Source organism: Phalacrocorax aristotelis, chromosome 1 (genome assembly GCF_949628215.1).
Source record: "Phalacrocorax aristotelis chromosome 1, bGulAri2.1, whole genome shotgun sequence".
Taxonomy (NCBI): Eukaryota; Metazoa; Chordata; class Aves; order Suliformes; family Phalacrocoracidae; genus Phalacrocorax; species Phalacrocorax aristotelis.
The window spans coordinates 21,314,997-21,338,246 of record NC_134276.1 but is presented as its reverse complement, the minus strand read 5'-3'; the positions used below and the strand labels follow the sequence as shown (position 1 = coordinate 21,338,246).

The 23,250-nt window shown below is 40.3% G+C and overlaps 1 long non-coding RNA gene across 1 annotated transcript in view; it reads left to right on the top strand.

Moving 5' to 3' along the window:
- Positions 1 to 4,529, top strand: part of LOC142052067 (uncharacterized) — a 32,811-nt gene extending 28,282 nt beyond the window's left edge. The window contains exons 5-6 of the long non-coding RNA XR_012658699.1: positions 801 to 1,090; positions 2,664 to 4,529. This is a non-coding gene — a long non-coding RNA (uncharacterized LOC142052067). The remainder of the gene's footprint in view (positions 1 to 800; positions 1,091 to 2,663) is intronic.
- The last annotated feature ends 18,721 nt before the right edge of the window (positions 4,530 to 23,250 follow it).

Here is a 23,250-nt window from a genome sequence, read left to right as displayed (position 1 = left end):
ATAACAATGTAGTGAAGTTGTGTGTCATTTTCTGCTGCAAGAGCAAGTAAGGGGTGTGTAACATGCTTCCTCAGTATTCCTTCTCTCCATCTGTCCTTCTGTCCTGTTCATTGTCTGTCACAGCCAGTCCATTCTGTCAATCTGGAGTTTGGCTTTACTTAGCTCTGAAGCGAAGGTGTCTCATTGTCACAGGATGTAACTAGAGTGAGTAGTTCTGATTCTTTCAAAGGTAGATTGTACTTTTATGAATAAAAACATCATCTAAAGTTATATTATCTTGAGTCATAAGTATAATCCTTTAGGGCATAAACTGATCACCAACAGGTTTGACAAAGGAATGTCTTCAGGCAGTGTATTATTACAAGTGATGAGTGATAAGTTATGCTATTTTCCATACGGAATTATTGACTTGAAGTCAAAATGGTTTTTTAATTTATCAGAACAACACGACAAGGAAAAACATACTGTAATGTCTTTCCAAGAAAGACAGGCTTTTGTACACAAAGCATCCACTCATTGTGGACAAGGCAGCAGGCACAGTGCTGGAGCCTCTTTCCAGACAGCAAACAATTTTCAGATTTAAAGGAAAATTATAAAGTAACCTTAAATTTATCATTAAAGAAAGCAAACATGCTACTCAGAAAAAGGAACTCTTTCCTCCTCCAAAAATATTCCTTTCAAACTCCCTAGCTCTTACCCTCTAGAGGTATAAGATATATCTCCTTTTGCTTTCCATCGCTTTTGTGGTGAGAAAGACAGCTTGACCCTAGTAATTCCTTCTCCTACATTTTGTTTTTCAGAGATCTCAGGGGCTTTGGGGTGAGCAGTTCCACTTCTGACCATCACATCGCCTCTTGTCAAACAAAACATTTTCTCAGGGGACTGAGAGTGATTGTCTCCTCTTGCAGCTCCTGGCAAGAGGAAAATGAACTCACTGGTAGCCGGAGGCTGCTGAGTGCCCTTAACTGCTCTGGGGCAGTTGGGTAACAAAAGAAACTGGTATTTTCAAAGCACAAATAGTGGGCTGCAACACACTGCGGCATGGCTACCGTCCCAGAAGGATGGACTGCTGGACATCACCAGGGAGAAGGTAGTTAACAATATTGGTGGCCAGCCTTCAGCAGTTGGGGTGATGCTCTGGTGGAGGTGCTAGTGGTGGTGAGAGACATTGTGCCTTCAGCCCCCAGGAGCTCTCCCCACTTGTAATGGTGACAGCACATGTAGGTGTGTCCTCCAGCAGCAAAAAGGGGACAAAGTCCCCAGCCGGGGGTGGAGCAGTGAGGGTGGCAAAGCAGTGTCTGAGGGCACCCCAAACCAGCACCATGTGTGGGGGGAGCTCAAAGCCAACAGGGACAGAGCTGACCAGGCCCCCGAAACACAGACTCCAGTGTTCAACCTTTCCCAATTCCTCTGGCCCATATGCAATTTCCTGAAAAAGGGTGTATCATTCAAAGAGTTTTTAAATAGGCTACACATCCCTCATCGTTATTTTAATTTTAAAATGTTCTGCAGAACTAATTATTTTTAATGTTGGTTAAAAAAAAAAGGTGTGGTAAAATAATATTTTTAACGCTAGCAATTTAAATTGAAAACTCCTATAAAATTACCAAGTCTTTTGAATTGCAGCTCAGAAAGAAATATTTCCTTTTATGACACTCACTCCCTTCATTATATAATATTTAACCTATGGAGCTGTAAAGGTTATATGAGCTGCATACTTTGGAAGGTTTATTCCTCATCCCACTGTTAAGATACACAAATAAGTGACCGAGTAAGTAAGTAAGTAAAGCTAAATAAATGAAGCCAAAGATACACAAGCCAAAGTGAAGTATTGCTTATTCTTAATCCTGCCTCATTTGGGGCACTTCTTTGTGAGAATCCCGAAGTAGCTGAAGATCCCTTCAAAGAAAAGCTAGTTACAGAAAACTTATCCCTAGCGTTCATGTGATCAGGTAATGTACTTGATTCACACAAACAGGTAATCCACAGGGCTGCACTCTAGGCAGTTGAGTGCCTTTAATGTAAACTCCTATTGCAGAGGGCTGGAAAGCAGATAAAAGCTTCATTTGTCTTCTGAGCCCTCGCTGAAAATCTGCCCATTATACAGTGCAGACCTGTATGAAGGCTTCTGGTACCTTTTTGATGTGGGTGGCGGCGTGCTTTCAGGGAGGAGTTAATGACCAGCGCACTCCTGGCTCGACTGGCCCACTCCCCACGACAGGATCAAACCATTGACAGGGGCTTTTCTATGTTGCCCAGCATCAGCAAGCTGTAGTGACTACTCAGCTTGCCCAAAGGCATCGCCATGGGAAGACACGTCCCTAAGTTCACAGACAGAGAGAGCAACAAAGGTTTGCTTATGGCTCCCATGAAAAATAGTTTTTTTTGTGTAAGGATATTTATCATCCTCTCATGTCATCATTCTTGGGTTTCTGGTGACAGTTGTGGCATGGACAGCGTACAGAGTCTTTTATCTGTGAATGTTAACATTTCTTTGAAGACTATGCATGAAATATATTACAAGTTTACTGATAGAAGAGCTGGAATGCCTTCATAAGAGGAAAGGATCACAGAAACAGACACATAACTGTTTGTGGTCTCTGTTTAGAAAATTAAGCTATGTTCAAAAGCACAAAACTAAACAAATTTTGCATTTGTTTCAGAGGCCTGAAGTTGGGACCCAATCCACCCCTCAGTGAAACCAGCAGGAGTCTTCCCATTGACTTCAATGAGCTTTTCATCCAGCCTCTGCTTGGTCTTAAGTTCTTTGTGATTAAACTTTCCTTTTTTCCTGATAATGCAGACAGGATTTGATGAAGTTGGCATGCAGCACACATCCATCACACCCTGAGACATGAGCTTCTAAAAGGGATGCAGCTACCCAGAGCCACTTCCCTGGGAGCAGGGACAACTGTCCTTCCTTCTAGGTGGCTGCAATGTAAAATGGTAGGATACTGTCAGCCTCTGCAGCTCCACTGCCTGCTGCAGCTTCTCATGCTCTTACAGTTCAGGATAAAATTTGTTTCAAATCTTGAATTTTTGCAATCCTTGTTGATACTTTCTGTTTTCTTTGAATGCCAGCTGTTCTAGGATTAAATAAGCAAACCATCTGATTGACAAAAAACACCAGCCTCAAACCCAGAATTTCGGGTGTATCTTTTAGGTGGTGTGCCACAAACCAATTTGCGATTAATGAATGCCCGTGTCATCTAATAAAGTTGGATCTGACAGTGCAATGTTAATATCTAAAAGCAGATACTGGTAGCTGATGGAGATTGGTAAATGCATGTTCAAAATCCACATTCCGGAAATCCCCTCATTTTAAAAATTGTTTCCTTTCCACTAGGGGGTATTTGTTAAGTTTGGGGCAACTTGTGCTGCTGCTGCTGATGCCATTACAATATTGAAAATGTGATTCTGAAATAAGTTAATTCATTACTTTGCAATACTGAGCTTCTGGAAGCAAAAGCCCACGTGGGCTGCATGCCACTGAGATATGCTACGCCAGTTCTGCAGTCTTCGAACCCTTCATAATCTTTTGTGTTTGCTGGTAGGGGTAGCCCACCCAGCATAAAAAGGCATGCAAATGATTTTAACAGACAAGCATTGCGTTAGATCGAGGTTTCCAGTGTTAAACTATCCAGAAAGATTTAGACAATTTTTTCCCTATGGTAAAATGCATATGTTAGTTTAAAGATGAAGAGAAATGAAATGTGTTATTTATAGCATGAAATATCCTTAATATTACACACATGTGTATTTCACTTAATCATTGTTTTGATAAATGCCCACACTGCTAAACACCTAATGTACAACAGGATGTGGTTCCCACTTAAATTAGCAGATGCTATAGTTTCTGATTGTTAATGATGGACCTGTTTGCCAGTAAAAACAACTGATGGATCAGCATGTGTGAGCTACTGAACCTCAGCAAAAGCCCAAACTAATGAGAGAGAGAGAAAAATGCTTCAGGTCACAGTCAGCAGATGGGAACTGGCCAGATGTCTGTCTGGGGCAGGGAAAGTGCAGCATGTATTTAAATATGTATCTATGTTTTTATATAGTAGCAACCACTGGGAAGTTCAAATACTGAGGCTAACCAAAGCAATGGTTTTGAAGTTTACTTTTGCAGTTGGGGGAGAAAAATAAATGAAAAGGGCACATCTCTAAATCTGAAACTTCAGCTATCAGATGGCACTGAAATGGTCATTACATGCAATTTAGAACTCAAGAAATAAACTCGAAATGTTGCAAGTCAGAAGAAAGTTGCATTAGGTGATTTTGGCAACATAAAATGCCATCTGTGGGCAGCTGAAAATAAAATCATGTTTTAATTTTCTCTTATATTTTTATTAAGCAAGACATGCTATAAAACATAACATGTCTAAACAACATCTTTTGCAAGACTGCAAACGAGTGGAGAATATTAGCTAAAAAAGATTAAATTGTGCCATTCTAGTAAAGAACCAAGTTATACAGTTACATATTAAAAGCTAAACTAGCTAATTTCCTAAACATGCAGGCAGTAAATGTATGATTGAAAATGTCAGGATTTTTTAATCACATGCTACTGCAAAATTACACATATCGATTATCTCTGAGTAAAATAAATAAAATCTGCTTATTTTTCACTGAAAAAACTTGCACTTCTGCCCAGATTCAGCAACCTGGTCGCACTGTCTCTGAGAGATTTTTCATCAGCTTAAAGATACGCAGGTGCTTAAGTGCCTGACTGGACTGGGGCCTATAAGACAAAATTCATAAGTAGAAATGCAATTTGTTCATGGATTGAAGCTATTTGACCATTTCATTTGACTCCTCTATAAATGGAATTTCCCTGTATGCAGTTCGCAGCAAGCATATTTTTCCACAGGGATCTGATCCAGACCTCACCAGAGTCAGTGACCATCTTTCCACTTGCTTTGGTGGATTCTGGATCCATCCCCAGCTGCGAGCAGGGTACATCTGCCTGCCAGCACCAGCCCTGTTCTTCCCCCTAAGCCAGGGTGCTCTTGGCTGATGAGCGCTCGCCGTTATGTTGAGAGTGCCGTAGTACTCAAAAAGGAAGTTGCCATGGGAAAAACAGTTGTGTTGTGTTTTTTGATGTCAACATTAAACAGGAAATACAGGGATTTCCCTTTGGAGAAGCCCCCCCAACCCCTGAGGACATTGGGTACGAAAAGCCCCAGCAAGAGCAAGAATCAATGGGGGTGTTTTTGCCAAAACCTTGGCTCCTGCTGTTGCACCTGGAAAATGGCCTCACATATACCATAGCAGTGGCAAGAAAATGCTGATAGCAAGTAGGGACAGTGCTGGAGGGCAAGGGGAAAGAGGAAAATGGGAGATACTTGGCTGCCAATGTCTTTCTTGGCTGGTGCAAACAAATTTGGATGCAGTATGACAAAGATACCCCCACATTAGGGTAAGAAGGTTGTTGTCAGACAAGCACCCATTTCTGTGGCTTTTCTCCTGCCTTCACACCCTCTTTGTCCAGGCAACATCCCTGTTATTCAAGAGCTATAGTTAGGACAGGAGCCTGTATTACTGTCTTTCAAAAAGTTTCAGGAAAAAAACCACCCCATGAATCCTATAGTGTCTGTCATGGTGTGTGTGCTTTGTATCATGCACAATATTGTGTCTAAAACATACGCCATTCACTCATTAAAATGTCGGAAAGAAAGGTAGAGTTTATTCAAGCACAAGAGAGCTCCTGTTCGATGGTTTGACTGAACAACAATAGAAATCTGCACCTGCACAAGTTTCTGCCAAAACTGATCTCACACAACTGTTGATCTTGATTAAATTCATTAGACTGGGAGAGATGGATTTCTATACATCTTATTGTGTGTGTTTTATGGGTTATGCTCCTGGGTGGAATATAAGGTGGTTTTTGTTCAGGAGACAGTAGGAAAATCATGCTGAGACCCAGGCCTGCTTTAGAATTCAACAGATTCAGCAAAAACTTTGGCCAGGACTTATTTTGGACTTCAGTAAAACTCTATTATAGGAGTTTCCGTAAGTTTAAAGGAACTGTCTGAGAGTTTGTATATATTATAAATCCTATTCTGTACAGATTTTGCCTGCAGTAGCAAAGCAGCAACATTTTTCAACGGTTCTGGCTTAAGTTATAAAGCTCTATCCCGGAGCGATGAAATTAGAAAAATATTTTACAAAACCAGAACACAGGTCACATATTTGCAATATCTTTCTTTAGCGTTAGCCCTCTTTGAAAGAAGTTTTATGTCACAGCTGCACAGCACACATTGACTGGTTGCATCCAAAATATGGAAAATAAATCACAGGTTTGTCCACACATTTGATAAAGCAAGGAAAACCAGCAGGTTTTCCTTGCTGATACATATACCTCCCTTCTATCTGTGCTGTGAGGATGTGTCTTTGTATATGTATGTATAGACATACAGAAACATACACAACTAATTTCTGTCTTTTCACTTCCCTTTGATTTACGGTTGTGGAAACAAAAGGCTTGAGACCTGATTATAATCTTACTAAGTTAATCAGACTGTTTATATCAGTAATTAATCAATGTTGCATGTAAAGGCTCACAACCTGCCCCAAGGTACATAATTTACCCTTGCCTTTCACTTTGCATCATCATTTGCATCAGTACAAAGGGAGCACAAACACGCGCTGCTGTATTCTCTGTTCACCCTTCACTCACTTTGTGCGGAAGTATATGACAACAGGAATCTGTGGTCAGTAAAAACATGAGACACGAATAATATAGCAGCATAAGGAATTTGGCATTGTCTGATGTGAAATGGGATGGTGGCTTTGCCCATGACCTGGTGAACAGAATGTCCATCCCACCAAGCTCCCCTGCCAGAGGAGCACCAGATGGTGCTCCTGTCAGCAGATGCATCAGAAAGAATGGGAATGGGTAACTCCAACGCATGAGCTCCCCTTTTACCTGTAGGTCTTATACAGCTGCGTACTGCTGCCGGTTAAGGGTCTACAGCGATATATCTTTTCAAGAGATCTGCATTGTTGCAACTATGCTGAGGTGCATCTATGGATAAACAAAACAGCTCACCGGGGCTGATATTCTGGCACTGAGATTCATGGACACATTTTGGCCTAAGTGTGCATATATTTGTGTACACTTGGGTGTAGGCTTCTAGAGCTAGAAACAAGAAGTTGTCACAAAAGCAGATGAACAGAGTATGGTGCTGAATGTATAGCTTAGAGCTGCCCTGAGCTCGCAGCATACTGTTTATAAAGGAATTATTTTATGTAATGCAACCCTTTCTGAGATAAAACACGGGTATTTTTTGAGATGATGTAATGACATTATTCAACACTCCATACCAAGACAGTACCTACCTGCTATCACAATGCCCTTTAAAGCAGGATTAGTGTGTCCATTCAAACTGAAATTTGGGCAGAGTGGGTTATGTGAAAAGGAATAAGATAAGTGAACCTATATTTCTTTAAAGAATATGGCATCAGTAGTAGTCTAAATAGAGTTACTAGGTTCTTGGGTTTTGCAAAATTTAAGAAATTGGTGAATATATATTTTAAAAAAACTGGTTCCTGCGGATGTTTTTTATGGCAGACTCAGGAAGAAAACACAAAATTAAAAGAGTGTTTGCAAGAAAAAGTGTGAAAATATTTTAGTCCTGACACACAGAGGGGGTCAGCTGACCAGAGGACCTGAAATACCACAGGACTAGAAAAAGTTAGGGCACCTTTAAAAAACAAATGGGAAAAGCAGCAAAAACACTTTCAAATACACTGGCACTGAGGACTTGTGACTGATTTTAAGAAGAACTTAAAAAAATTTAAGGAAAAAACCTACCAGCTTAACCCTTTAGTCCTCAATATGTTGCCTAGGGTTTTTGTCCACATCAGAGATGTCCTTTCCTCCTATTGCTTCCTGCCACTGAATAGAAATATCTTTCAGGTTCTTGAATTGAGAATTATTATCCAGCTACCCAAATTCTGCTTTACTATGGTCTTTTCTATGGCAGGATCTGAAGTAATTTCTGAAGTAAATAATTGTACATCCAGATGAGAATTTCTTTGCTACATTGTGTTATTCTTAGCTAAAGATGGGATGAATAACCCTGAGGTGATGCTTATTTCTCCTCACTTAATACAGAGAGACTTACACAATTGACTTACACAAGGTACTTAACTTTCAGACAGTGAAAGCAAGGTAAGATAGTTCCTATATTGTTATGCACTGAATTACTTTGCCTGGGCTATATTCAAGGAAGGCTTCGCCTAAAACCTTAATGTACTTGCTGAGAAACATGATGAGATTGGGGCAAGAGAAATGATTTGACATTATTTTGGGATCCTTCCAGACAGATGGGGAGGACCCTCCCCTGGGGTCATCTGATCCCAGAAGAGTCCACAGTACTGCGTAAGACACCCCTCATCAGGGGAATCAGAGGCAGCTATGAGCAGCCCAAACAGCAACGGGCATGAAAGTATCCTCTCGTTTTATTCAGAGACAAAACTTCCACTGAATCCAGTGATACAGTTTTATCCATTTGCTAGACACCATCCAGCAGTGACACCCACGCTGTGGTTACAATGGGGGTATGGAAAATCAACATATTCTCAAGGCAATTTCCATATTCTTAGCATATGGCCCATGCACTGAGCCCTTATTTGGGTCAATGAGAGTTTCTCATGCAGAACGAGCACAGAAAACATGCACAGCCTGTGCCTGAGAGGGGGCATATGCCTCCAATAGCTAAATATTTTAATGGGAGAAACACACTTTAACGAAGGAGCTAACTGCATAAGCCTAGGCAGGTTTTATAGAGGGCATTAATCTACACAAGCTGCATGATTGTGTTCTCATGAAATCTGCCATGAATAATTACTAAAGATGTTAATAAATACTCAGCAAATCAGAACAGCTGGTTATGATGATATCCAGCTTTTCTAAGAAAAGCCAGACTTTAACCTCACCACCATTAATACTGTGAAACATACTCTGGCCAGTGCATGTGATGGGAAACCCTAAATAGATGAATATCCATTGCAGTCCCGTCCTGGATAGTGCAAAAAGGCCTAAGGTTGGCATTTTCTTTGATGTGGACCTTCCAGCATAATTGCCTTTAGTTGAAAAAATAAAACCCAAAGCAAAGCCCTATAAATGATGCAAAGGGAGGAAGGGTTTATGTTTTCCTTTGAAGTCATGTGAGATGTTCAGATACAGAGATTGATGCCGCTTGAGAATGTGGCTAGTATGTAGCTGCAGTCAGTTTTCACCACTTCTTTGATAAGAGTGATCCATTGAGTTTATATTAAAACCACAGTTGTGCACACAGAATTAATCCTTTTTCTGTATATGATATAAATTTTTTTTCATACTTTACGTAGCTAAAAGCCACCTCTCTTCCTTTCACCTTTTGCCAGTTCCAGCTAGCAGTTTTGGAAGTCAGTCCAGCAAACCATCTGTGTTATGTCTGTATTGCAAAGGCCAGCAGACCCACTCTTTGTATTTCTTGTTTTATTAATTACTGATGTATTTATTATGAGTTTCCTCCCATCCAATCACACTACTGCAGACCTCTCTGTGTCCATGCTTAGCATGCTAATAAAGTGTGGTTACTCAGATACTGTTCAGGAAGTTCTGCTCATCAACATACATTATGTGTCAGAAACCTGCTAGTTTGGAGCAGAACGAAAACTGAGGATAAAGTAGTATTATTATGGCTGGCTGGCAGCTTGGCACCTGGAGAGGCCTTAAATTTCCTCAGCAAATAAGGGCTGACATTAAGTTCATGGACTAGCGTTCACATAAGCATCATACAGAGCTCTCCCTGGCTGGAGGTATCATCTAACCTCTTTTGATGGGTTGTCTTTCCCAATAGCTTCTTTCCATGTTCAGCTCCAAGAACCTCCACTTCCCTTAACATTATTGCTGCTATAAGTTAATTTCCTCTACACCTAAAAATAGGTCTGATGAAATGTCTGTTTAGTGTTTATTCCTCTCCACTAACTAATACAGAAACATTAGCTCTGATACAGATATCTGTATTGTATAAGACAAATACCATTTCCTTAGACCAAGGAATATTTAATTATATATACAAGACAAACACACCCAACAGGACCATTTATTTGCTCCGTCAGAGATCCAAGTGAGAGACTTTGATCTCATTCAGCCAGCAGGGGACTGTGGTGCTGGGTGTCCCAAATGCTGGGAGAAAGCCCTACGCATAGGGGGAAGGGTCCTTGTCCACCCTGGCAAGACCTCCGTGCTGTCCTGTGTAAACATTCAGTTCTGAGAATGTGCCATCAAGGGCACCACAGGGAAGTCCCCAACCACTTCTACCCCCTGATTGTCCCATGCTGTAATCCTTCTGTGCTATTCTGTCTATCCTATTGAAGTGAGTGACTGGCCAAACTGCATCTCCTCTCAGGACTGTGCCCATTGCTCCTGACCCATTGCAAACCCTTACCTCACCTCCTTTCTCTCATTGACATTAGCTTCAGCAGAGGCTTTGTCATTGTCAAAACTGAGCTGCTTATTTTTTTGGCAACTGCCTCTCCAAGGCACAGAAACCTCCAGCCCCACCAAACGTGCCTGAAGCAGTCCCATCCCACCGCTGGCAGGTTCCAGTCTCCAGACATGACCCACAAGAGGTGGCTGCCAGCCCCACGGCCGGCCTTTTAGGAACACCAATATCCCCCAGAAAAAAACCTATTCCCTAAATCTCAGAGATGACAGATTGTGGCAATTAGCTGTGAGAGTATCCAGCCTCCTTTGTAACCGACAATAGCAGCGTCAGGTTTGGAGGTAACAGCAGGCTCCTTTGATAAAGGCCTCTTCCAAATGCCAGCCTGTCACTTCCTGGAGGGAGAAGGACTAAAAGCATTTCAAGGGAAGAATAACAGCAGTGGGCAAGTTACATACCTCAGGAAGCTTATTATAAGCTGCTGCTTTTATAGTGTAGCCTTTTATTGTTTGTGTTTATACATAAATCCTGAAAGGTAAACTTCTACATTGTAGTGTTTAACATTAAAAATGCAGTTTTCTCTTTCCCTGTAGCAGCTCGGCTTCTACCTAACGATCCACTGAAAAAGCCACAGGAACATTTCTTATATGAAAGAGCACTTCACATTTCTCCCCGGATGACAATCAGAATTATGAGTCCCTTTGACTTAGAATTAGATAGGTTAAGTGACAAATACAAATGTGGACCTGTCTGTTCCCCAGATTGGTAGGTGTTCTCCCTTTTTTCTCAGTTCCCTATTTTTTTCGATATTCAGACTATGAATATTCTGAGTCTGCTCTTCAGTATATCACAGCATATCTTGGCATTCCGGCACTGCAGATGCAAACATTTGTAAATAGTTAATCAAAAATTAAATCCTGATTCACACAAATCTCATCCACAAAAATAAAATGTATTTTATGTGTTCTGTTTTCCCTCAGTTTTCGGTTTTTCAAGGGCTCCAAAATACTTTCAGATGTCAGAATCTGCATTACATTTTTCATTTTAAAATCCAGGGTGAAATTATGAAAAATAAAATACATTTGTGACCATATTCCCACCTGCAATACTGCTTAAAACGTTCCTAATGTTGAAAAACAAGACAGGCAGTGTCTTTTTTTTCTTCTTAAATCTGTGCTGACTGCTGAGAATTTTATCAAGGATGGATGTGAAGAATGATTAGACTGAAATGCTTCATCGTTTCTACCCATGGACTGAAAAGAAATAAAGCAAAGAGGCTCATTTTTTCTCTTCCCACATCCATCATAGTGATTACTGTACTCTGAAAATTGGACATCAATGCCAAAGTAGAAAGTTTCTCTTTTTTTAGCCACTTTCCATATTATATGAGATTTTATGTCATCCCAAATAGGACTAAAAAGAACTAACACAAATAAATTGTTCATTATAAATATAATGAGATTAAATTTTACTGTGAAATCAGTAAATTTTTTTTTTTATTTCATGAGAAAGTGGGCAGACATAATATCAAAGGACATAGAAAGCAATGTGGAAGCCCATGGGGAAACTCAGAACAAAATATTAGAGGGAAATAATTTGATTTGAAATGAAAAAATCTCAAAATGAAACATGGAACTTAGAATAAAATGACACTTCAGGAAAATATAAAACCCATTATTTGATCTGGATCCACTCAAGACATTTTTTAGTGGAACTAGAATGATTTTGTGCTTTTCTTTAAATTGACAAGTTAGAATTTTAATTTAGAAAATGTCAGTGTTTTGTGGCCACTTCTATCACTGAGTCCTTATCTCCAGATGATGAAGTACACCCTCCTTCACGACTCTGTGTGTGCTTTTCTGCTTCACCTTCCATGGGGCAAGTTCTTCTGCACTATCTTAAAGTAAATATTAGTTAAGTTTATGAGGCTGTTTATTTCATGGTAACTTGTGAATGATTAGTCAATGAAAAATCACTGCCTAGAGAAAGATGATGATTGTTGAATGAAAAACTGTAGCCAGGAAAGTCTAATACATCTAGAAGACAAGAGAGTAATGATCAAAACCCTGCGTGCTCCATAGTCTTATAATTTACCCTATGTTCTGTCTCCCAGCCACTCTGCCCTGTCTTTAGGTAGGCACACAAGCATACAGATTTTTCTTGCTGAGATGTGAATTCAAGTATTTTCTGCCTTGTGTTAGATAAATCTAGAAATCCTAATCTTCCCTGTCTTCTCTGGTAAGTCCATGCTACTTAAAATACTAGCTCCATACACTGTCTGAATTCTCTCCTAAATATTCTGGCACCAGAAAATAGCTGGAGCTACTTCTTGTATCACAATCTGAATAAATGAAGTTTGTTCTAAATCTGAAAAACTAATTAGAATATACTTTCTGAGATCATATTAAAAATGCAGAGCTATTTGTAAAAAATATGAAGCCACAAAATACCAGTGCTTAACTATGCTTCAATTTTAAAATACGTTTTTAATAGTAAAGAATCCCATGCCTCATGAGCTAGGATAGTGCCAGGTGAAGGCTCAAATCAAAAGCAGCCCTGCAGAAACTTCTGTTATTAGTAAGTTAGGAGTCTGCAGCTACTGAACAGTAATTTCACGGTTACTATTTCTGCCATGAGATATTTGCAAAGCAAAACTTTGAAAAAGCTGGTGAGCCAGCTCCAGTTTCTCCTTATGATGATTATGCCACAGTGCATTTTGAGTCCATTTCATGACATGCTTTACGTACTAATTAGTTACTTGTCACAAAGTGGTGTTTCCGAATGAATCAGATATAACCATTCCATAGGAACAGACACTGAGGACCGCAGCAGCTAAGACTAAATTTTGCAAACACAAGTGCTGTAGCTGTGTCATTGCACAAATATTTTTTTCATTTTTTAACTGAAAGGAAAAGAAAAAGTCTGGTTCACTCATTTGTCTGGTAGTTTGGCTTGGGCCAATCAAGATAACTCGCATTCTGAATAAGCAATTTAATGCTTTAAATATTTCATCACAAGACACATCAATCTGCCTTCTCCTCTAAGAACCTCTCTTCTCGTGGAAGCAATGGATATGGACCACATGTTCCTTGAAGGAGCGCAAAAGCACATTTCCTTCATGGTTTGAAGTTTATCTCCAATGACAATGAAAAAAGTGAGGCCAAGGCTGGAGCATCTGCCCACTGTCTTGTACTCTTCTTCTCATCCCCAAGTACAACAGGGCATGAAAAGTCCAAGGGCTGGTGGGCTCATGGCGTAGCTGTGGGGTAACCTTATAGGACCACAGACAGTTTCATCATGGTCTTCCCTTTCTGCCTCCGGAGCCAGGGAGTTCTCTGGTATTAATTAAGCATACTATGGTCATGTACAGGAGCTCCAAGCAGAAATCAGTCTCTACTATCCTACTGACATGTAAGAAAACATGGGTTCCAAACCTGCAGAGACAGCTTTTCATCTAAATAGGACTGTCCACTCTGGCAGGCCATCATTTATAGTCTTACAAAGCCCATTTTGACTTCACATGTGCCTTTGTCACAGTTTTGCTCCCTGGGACCTTCCTACTGAAGGTGTGTGATGAAGAAATTGGGTTAGACTAAGATTTTAGTTTGAAATTATCCTGCTTCTATCAAGTGAACTGTAAATTACCACTTTGCCATGTGGTGGAGCTGGTAGACAGCAGTTCCCAAATTTCATTTTTGTCGCTGTGGAGGTTGTTGCTATGTTTGGAATCTTTCTTTTTTTAACAGTTTTCACAACTATGTTTAGTCTGGTAAACTACCTATAAAACTTAATCTTTGCTTTTGTATTTATATCATAAACCCTCAACAGTGAGGAAAACTTCAAAGCTTGATTTTTGGAATGAGAACTGCCAAGTCTGACGGCAACTTTCCACACCAATGCTTAATGACAACTCATCTATTATTCCATGAAGAGCAACGCCTCTGAAGGGGTCCGTAGATCTCATTTTTCAATTTCTAGATGACAGAGGAACTTCTCTGTCATCTATTCATATAGAATAATGCGCACAGCATAGGTAGAGCTGGAAATGCATCCCAGAAATAAAATATTGTACCATATTTTATGTCTCAGCAAAATTCCTCATTTTCAGCACACGAGACGGTGTCATGGATACCGAGTGGATCTAGAGTGAATCAACTGAATGTTGTGTTCTTGAAGTAGCCAGCACCCCAGTGATGTGCTGGTGTCTCGGAGACACATCCTATGGTTCTACAGTTCTGCTCAGCTTTACAAGGCTCAGACCCAGGTGCTCACAGTGATTTAGGACTCAAACTCCTCCTAGATCTGCACAGTGCTTTGGAAAGTCCTTATAGGTTTCTGCCTGCAACTTTTCATACAAATCTTTCCAAATCTGGTCCTAAACGCATGAGAAGTACCACAGAGAGAAAAAGGTCTTGTGATTAAAATAGTACAGTATAATTCAGAATTACTAATTATATTCCCTGCATTCCCATAAACCATCTGTGTTGCCTAAAGCAAGTGATGTAAATTTGCTATGCCTCAGTTTACTCTTCTGTAACACTGGCATAATATTTGCCTCTATTATAGCACTATATGTGTAAAAATTCTTTTTAAATTCTCAGATAAAAAGTACTTTGAAAGTATATGGTAGTATGGTCATTATTACTTTCAGTCTTCACCTCATGTTATTTTCTAGACTATTTATTATTTTACAGTCCTCCCACCTCTCAGTACAGTAGTCAACTGTTTCATTCCTGAGAAACTGCATTTTAGAGCATTTCATAGAGGTGTTGGTGGGATATGGTCAAATTCCAGTATGACCAGTTTGCCAGCTGAAATTCTCCCAATAGTTTAAAGTGGATTAAGTATTTTTCTCATCCTTTAATGTGTTCAGCAAGGCTATCCACCATGAAATACCCTTTGCATTTCATCCCTATGTAGCAGTGCAGTAGTCAACCAAGTTTATGTTTCTGACTGTTTTGACTACAAAGTAGTTTGAATTATTTGGGGAAATGCAAGACAAAATTAATAATACTGACACTGTGTATAAAATACCAGTGTTTGAAACCACATTTGTGAATAACTGTTTTATTTCAGATTTCTTGTGGGCTGGTCCTTGCACATTAAAAGACGACTTATATCCTGTCCAATCTCATGTGTGCATTCTAAATTATAGAATGAAACAGAAATTCAGCTATTTCTTTTCCTTTTCTGCATTCCCATGGCTTGAAAATAGTTCCATTTGTTAAAAATAAAAAGACATTATGCACCATTTATAATGTGGATTGACTCAAACAATGAGAATCTGTTGGATGCTAGATTTGTTTGGGCTATTACAGAATGCTCTTTCAAAGCTTATTAAGACAAGTACACACAGCTATGTTAACTTTTAATGGGTGACTTAAATTTTTGTGTCTGGAGAAGAACAGGGTACTTATATTTAAAAATCCCCAGACAAAACCATACCACAGAACCCAGCAATGCTCTGTGTCTACTTGTGGTCAGTTGTAAGATAAATGACGAGAGCAAAATTCAGATTTAAAACTGAAGTTTGAGTTTGAACTATCAAGGAGTTCATTTGGTTCTGGAACTACTAGCTGATCTCATGTTTACATAAACTGCAATGACAAAGTATATCTGTGGATTAAAAAATGAGGGCCAGATTTTCAGCTAGTGCAAATTGCGGTAGGTCCAGTGAACCCAGCAGAAATAAACTGATTTATGCCTCTTATAACAAAGAAATTATTTGTATTATTTGTTTAGAGAAAAAAAAAACTTTTAAAACTCTTCACAGATGCATTTGCATACATTCAGTTGTAACACAAATGTTTAAAAACTATGGATAGTGGTTTCAAGGTCACCTTCAAAAATGTGTTTATTGTATATGAATCAACCATGTGTAAAATGAGGACATATTCTTACTGTATAAGAACACGTTGCAGTAAGCTGCACATTTCTCTACCACTTTGCTATATATTTAAATTCTTCATCCCACATGACCTTGAAAGGTTAATTTAAAAGCAATGCTTGATTTTTTTTTTTTTTTGGTATTTGCTTTAAAAAAACAGGTTTATGTAGGACATGTTGTTCACTTGATGTTAAATCTCATCTTACAAGGGTGTTCTGGAATGTGTTGGAATAAATCTCAACAGTCATATTCCCTGAATAATAGCTAAATGTTTGTGAGTGCAATAGGAGGTATAACTCAAAATCTTTCATGACTAGAAAAAGCAGTGTTATTTTAAGAGTCAAATACTTAGCGCTTTCCTGTTTTCTCTCAGCATTGTATCAGTAGGTACATTCTTTAAAAGCAATCACATCTTGGTTTCTTTAGTCTGCAGAAACCCCATCTGTATATGCTTCTGATAGAAACCAGATTCTGCATGGTGGAATCCACTGGAGCAACGTATGTGGAGCTTGTTTGTGCATATTCTCCACCTCATTTACATATAAATTACATAATGCACAGCATAGGGACTATTTTGTCCCCTCAACAGGGAGGTCATTCTGGGAAAAGGAAGCACAGTGGTAAAAACTGCCCCTGGCCCATGCCCCCCCTGGGGAGGCACAGGATGCCCATCAACCCCCAAAGCAAGCAGGGTCTGCAGAGGCAGGCTTGGCATCAGCTCAGCAGGCTGCGGTGCCCATCTCAAGTTTTCCTTAGGACGTGCATGCTGGTGGCTGGTGTGGGACGTGGACAGAGGTGTAGCCGGGCTGAGAAGGCAGCAGCCACCGCCCGCTGTTGTTCAGGCATGAGTTCCTCAGCTGGCACTGTTGCCCTAAAGCCCTTTATATCTGTTTGATCCCCATCTCTCTTCTTAGCTTTAAAAGTACTTCCTTGAGTGGTGTAATCATGGTGCAATTTTCCTCTCATGCCAAGTTTAGATATTGTATATACTACTTATATGTTGATTTGGGTGACATTGTTTCCCAGTTCCCAGTGAGATAGGGATCAGACCACCTCTGTGCAGCTCAAAGACCAAAGTGTTGCACCAGACAGCACAAGATTTCTTCAGAATATTTTGGAAGTGGAAATTGAAGTCATTTGAGGATTAGCATTTTGTTAGATGGGGAGAAGAACCCCCAAAACATGACATGCTGAGATTGCTCAGTGGCTGTTCATCGCTGAAGGTTTGAAGGCAGAGATTCCAATCTGTTCGTGCTCTATCTGCCTGCCATAGGATTTGCAGAACAACAAGTAAGACAGGTCAGCACTGGCCCCCCTTTTCTCTGTCTGTGTAACCTGGTATTAGTGAAAGAAAGCAAAAAGGTTTGAAATCCTACTTGAAGCGGATACTGGTTACTGAAGTCAGCCTTATGTTCAGTAACAACAGACACAGCTGTCTTGACCACACACAGACCATTTTAGCAATTGCCAAAGTGCAACACTTGTTATGCAGCCAAGTCTTAAATTATGGTAAGCAATGAAATAACCAAAGAAGTTTTAAAAGAAAGCACATCAGTGCCATTAATATGAAATTTACCTTTCAGATAATTCTTGACTTGTAACAAATGTACATTTGCCAGTTTTGTGAGCAACAAGACTACGGAAAGTAAAAATTACTTCATAAAAGTAAGCTAGCCAGGATTTTATGTGAATGGGACTTAATGACTATGCAATTATAATTTCTAAGTGGATGTAATTATTAAAATAGAAACAGACACACAGTCTTCTGTTTTCTGTAGCTTTTCCTAGGCTTTTTCTTTTTTTAAAAAAATCAGAGTTACAGTGAAAATGCATACCAATCTCAAGGCTTGGAGGGACAACAGATTTAGGCTTCAGTTCAGAGAACTTAAACATGTGCTTACAATTGAGCATGGACTTAAGCTTTTTGCTGAGTTTGAACCCTAAGAAAGGTGCACAGGCCTTTCCAGGGAATTTTGGCATTTTCAGATATTCTGAGCTGGGCAAGGAAAGGAAAATTTTGGATTTGAACGCTTTTAGGGGAAAGGGGGAAAAGTTATTTTCCAGGTTCCTTCTACTCAGAATCCTACTTTAAACTGCAATAACCATTTTTTGTTGGCCTTTAAAATTCAAAGAGTCTTGGGGATAAAATGGAGGCTAAAACATCACACAAGGCCACATCTCAACCAGAGAAATAAAAGAAAGAGAGAATTACAATTCAGTGATTTCACAGAAACATATGAAATCCATGTGCTGTTTAACCTTGTCCAAGCACCTGGTAACACACAAGACCCTAACTGCTTCTCTAAACCTGACTTTCCTCTCCCTGCAGCCCTTACAATTCTTTTCTTCAAGGTAGATCCAGAAGCTACATAGCATCAAAGGAGTAGCATCAAATCTCTGTCTGTCTATGAAGGATATTGTAACTACTGCTTCACTTCTGTACCATCAACAGAAAGTCCATTCCTTGTTCCTACCTTCATGTCTGCACTAGTCTTATCTGGCAATGTTAAGCACAAAGCACAGTCTAACAGCCCACAGGGGAAAGCACGCTTACCAAAGTGGGCCAAGTTTGGCTTCTGCCTGCAGCCACTGAATGGAATGAAAATGCAGCAAAAGAATAATTCATATTCTGAGGTCAGCAATTTCCCCCTTTCATTCTGGACTTCTTATAGGTAGTAGCATAGTACCAGGATGGAAGTAGATGGCAGCTGTAGACAGTCTTCAGCTGCTTCTCAACTGCTGCCTTGGCTTGGGACTATCTAAGAAGAAAAGAGGAGATACTTTTGTGGTGGCATGAACTGGGTCATAGAAGAACTCCTCCTTTTTGCTCACAGAGATGATCTGTAGGTGCATGCTGCATGGTGGACAGTACCTCACCAGCACTGATGGGGACAGGCAAAATCAAAGAGTTTATTAAGCTTCCTTGCAGCCCTGCTTACCTTGTAAAGGGACAGTTACTCCTCACTGTCATCTCCCTCTCTCATTACTTTTAAAGTCTGCATAATTAATTTCCATTATTGTTTCCCGCCTCAAAAAAAGTAGATTTACTTCTTCTCTAAATAAATTTTTCCTTAATAAAAAGGAGTACCACAAAAAGCATCACAGCAATATTGGAAAAAAATTAGATCCTTTGCATATTGTTTACAACCATTGAAAAAGTGAAAAAGAAAAAAATATGTCATCATGATATGTCTGTAACTGCAAAAAGTACAGCTTATTTTAAAAAATGCTCAATATTATGTATTGTGACAGTTGCTATGGTAGTAACACTTTTTTCCCTTGTATAGCAAAATAATTAGTTATTAAAACCTATGGAAATTTTTACTAGGTTGGGCCTTGCTGACACTTTTGGGTTCAGGTTTTGTCTTTCCCATGATACACATATTTGTTGCACCAAGTGTGGTCAGCCCTGGGCAATCTGAGAGGTGATCAGTTCTGCTGAGAAAGACAGAGAGAAAGAGGAGATGTGGTGAGGTCCAGGAAATAACACATTCAAAAGACAAACACAGCCTTCTATTTTTCTGTACTTTCCACCGAGCAATGACCATGGAGTAGATCCTGCCTGTTGTAGGGCAATGAATCTCAGCAATGGGTTTACAAATTGGAGATGTCTAGGGAAGGGGGTCCAGGGTTCAGTGCACGTGGCCTTCCAGTATTGTCTCAAGTGCATTCATACCCTCAGCTTTGCAGGCTGTAAAACCTAGAGCAAAACAGACCCAGAAACAAATTATTTCAGAATATGATTTTACGAGTGCAGTGGGAACTTACACTGTGGCTTTTCTATGATAACTGGACATGACTATATAAACAGGCTTAAGAGGAAACATTTTAAGGCACATGGTCTGTACAGTTCCACCTTTGCGAGACACCACCGAAGCACCTGTGTTTGAGCCCCCATGTGCTGGGCCTTGTGCTTTGAACTTTGCTTTGTCCCAGAAGGCTGCAGCAGTATCTCTGTCCAGAGGTTGTCTGGGATGCCTCATGGGCACAGGCTGTTTACTCTCCCCTGGTGGCACTGAGATCCTGCAGTACAACTGCCCCTTGGCCACCACACTGGTCCTGAGTCCCATAACTTTCCTTACCTTCCTTACACTTTCTTCTCATCTCCAGTTATATTGTGCTGTGGGTTTGCAGCTTGGTTTTCAAGGACATTTGTCAGTGGGAATAAACGAAGGAAAAGATTGCAATTTTCTTTAAGCAATAACTCATGGCTTTATTTACGACAGGAAATTTTCAAGTGTAGACAAAATTATACATTTAGGTACATTTCATTGCCTCATGTCTGGCAGTGTTAGAGGCCCCTGCATTGCCAAGATCCGCCATCTCTCCCCACCTTTTGCATGCTGCCTCCCTCTCCAGAGCATGGGAGCCTAACTGTTTCTCTGTCTTTTTTCTTCAATTCACTCCCTTTAGGAGACAATTAAAGACCCCATCGAAAAGTAAACAAATATGTTTTACTCTCATTTGTCAGGCAACCTCCTGTTCTAGCTCAGCGTGCAACAAAATCCAGATGATCTGTCGCATAGTACCTTCACTGGTTTGGTTCAGACTTGAAAAGTAAAGTTTCCCTTGAATTCCAGCCAACTGTGAGTCCAGTAGTGGCTTCCACATGAAGTGCCCAGTATCAAACAGACCTCACAAATTACACATATCTTTCCCCATAATTAAATTTCTTCAATTTTCATCTTAGGTCTCTGAAAAAACATGAGGAGATTTTTCTGTTTTTTTCCTGAGTTAGAAGAATTGATAAAATACGGACCACTCTGAAACCAGGAAGAATACTTTGCTTTTGTTGCATTGAAAGATACTGTGGGCCCCTCAGTAGCCCAAAAAAGGGAGAGGACAGTGAAGACACCAACATAGAGAAGGAGAACTGCTGTCGTCAGCAGGAAGAAGTTGAAGACAACTGATCAGGATGCTGGGAGGAACAGTTTGGGGTAAAAGCACTGATGCCTAGGAAAGAAAAGAGCCTCCATCATGAAGGAGGATGGTGCAGAGCCCACGGGAAGGTATTGCAGGGACTGAAGGGAGCTTCTGGCAGGAGCAGGAGCAGCTCAGGAGCAGCCTGCAGGCATCAGAACAGCAGGCTGGGATGTGGACAAGGCACGTGGGTGAGGCTGTGCCCCAACTGCCAGCCTCTGAAAGTCAAGTTGTTGCTTACTCACTCCTCAAATTATCCCTTTGTCCACATTTTTTCAGCCTGCATGTGGGAATCAAGCCCTGCCATTTTAAGTTGGAGGCAGTTATGTGAACATCACAGGCGCAATATAAGGATTTCAGTGGCAGTACCTCGGCATACCAAGGTTATTCTTTGACGTGTACTTCAAGATTACTCCAAGTGCTTGGTAATATGGCAGGATTTAGTTTCTGCATGAGTCAAATGTCTTGCTGGTGTAAATAGACACAGTAACACTCACTGCATTAGGATTTGGTGTATTTATATCAGTGGGGAATTTCCTTCCATTTAGTGAGCCTTTAAAGAAAATAATAGACCAGAAGAAAACAAAATTTTTCTCTTATCCATCAGTTTCTAAACATAAACTTATTTCCTCCTATGTTGTAGTATTTTAAAACCAGAACAAAGAGTCGGTGAGAGTAAGCACAGCTATGTGTTAATTTATAACTGCTCAGAGTAAAAGGCAGCTCCAGCTGACAGTAGCTTCAAAAAAATTGTGCCTCCTGTAAATTAGAGTAAGGGAACTGATCACTGAAAGTAAACAGGTGATGAAATACTTCATTAGTACCTCATTTGTAATTTATGTCTGCTGAAGTAGTTGACAAAGAATCAAAACGTAAGTGGTAGATTTCTCAGAAGTGCAGCCTTTGAGGTCACTGAAGTGGATTAATTATAACCCAGTGTAAAGCACAGCCTGTCTCTGTGTCAATTACCAGTATTTGATAACTGAAATTATGTCAAGCTCTGTTCTTCTTCAAGATGCAGCCACACATTTTAAAATCATTATGACTGTAAGCATGAGCTTCACATAGCTAATGAGTTCAGCTCATTTATTAAAGTTCATTTTGACTAAGCAGATAGTAGTTGAGATTCAGAGGGGAGTGGGTGGCAAGGGATCCAGTTCTGCAAAAATAAACGCCTTTCCTTATCCCCTCTCCCAATCCTGTGCGGGAGAACCAAATTTAGTTCACTTGCCAAAGATTCATTTAAATGTACTGTAGGAGAAAGAGTTGAGGGAGTCAACTGCTATTAAATATGACCTGCTTCTAATGGCTATCAGAGCTCCAATTGTTAAGTGAAAATGCTGGGCTTAATGGACTACCTGCTGTTCATATTCATAACAGCAAAATGACTGATAAAGCACCCCTACCACATCTTGGGATTTTCTTTTCCCTCTTCCTCCCTTTTTCACACTTTTCCCTGGAACTGCACAAGTATTGGGTAGGGTTCGGTGGCATCTGTTCGTATGTTATTAAAACCTACCACAGTCTCTTTGGTGAGTAACTCTATCTTGCCATGGCCACACAATCTGCTGCTAGTGCAGCATGCAGTCAGCACACACTCCCTGCATCCTGACCCACAGCAGCACTGCCTGCACACAGTAAGCAAACTTTGAAAGCAATGGTCTTGGGCTTGGTTTGGTTTTCTGATGAAAGAAGCAGCTAGTGCACTGGGTTGGCATCAGTAGACTGATCACCAGAACACCAACCTTGCTGCATGTTTCATGTGCACTTTATGCTCAGTGTAGCTGCCTCACCAGGGCCTGCAAGCAGCCAAAGCTGGTGCTGTAGGTTCCCACCTCTGGGAGAAATGAGGCCAGACCTTGGCTGTACTTTCAAACAGAACGGCTCCAGCTTCAGCTGAGGTCAGACTTTGACCAGAGGCTAAGGAACAGTGTTTGGTCTAGTGAGATACTCTTTCACTGTCCCCCGCTTTCACCTGAAGTATCTCAGTTGTAAATGTCT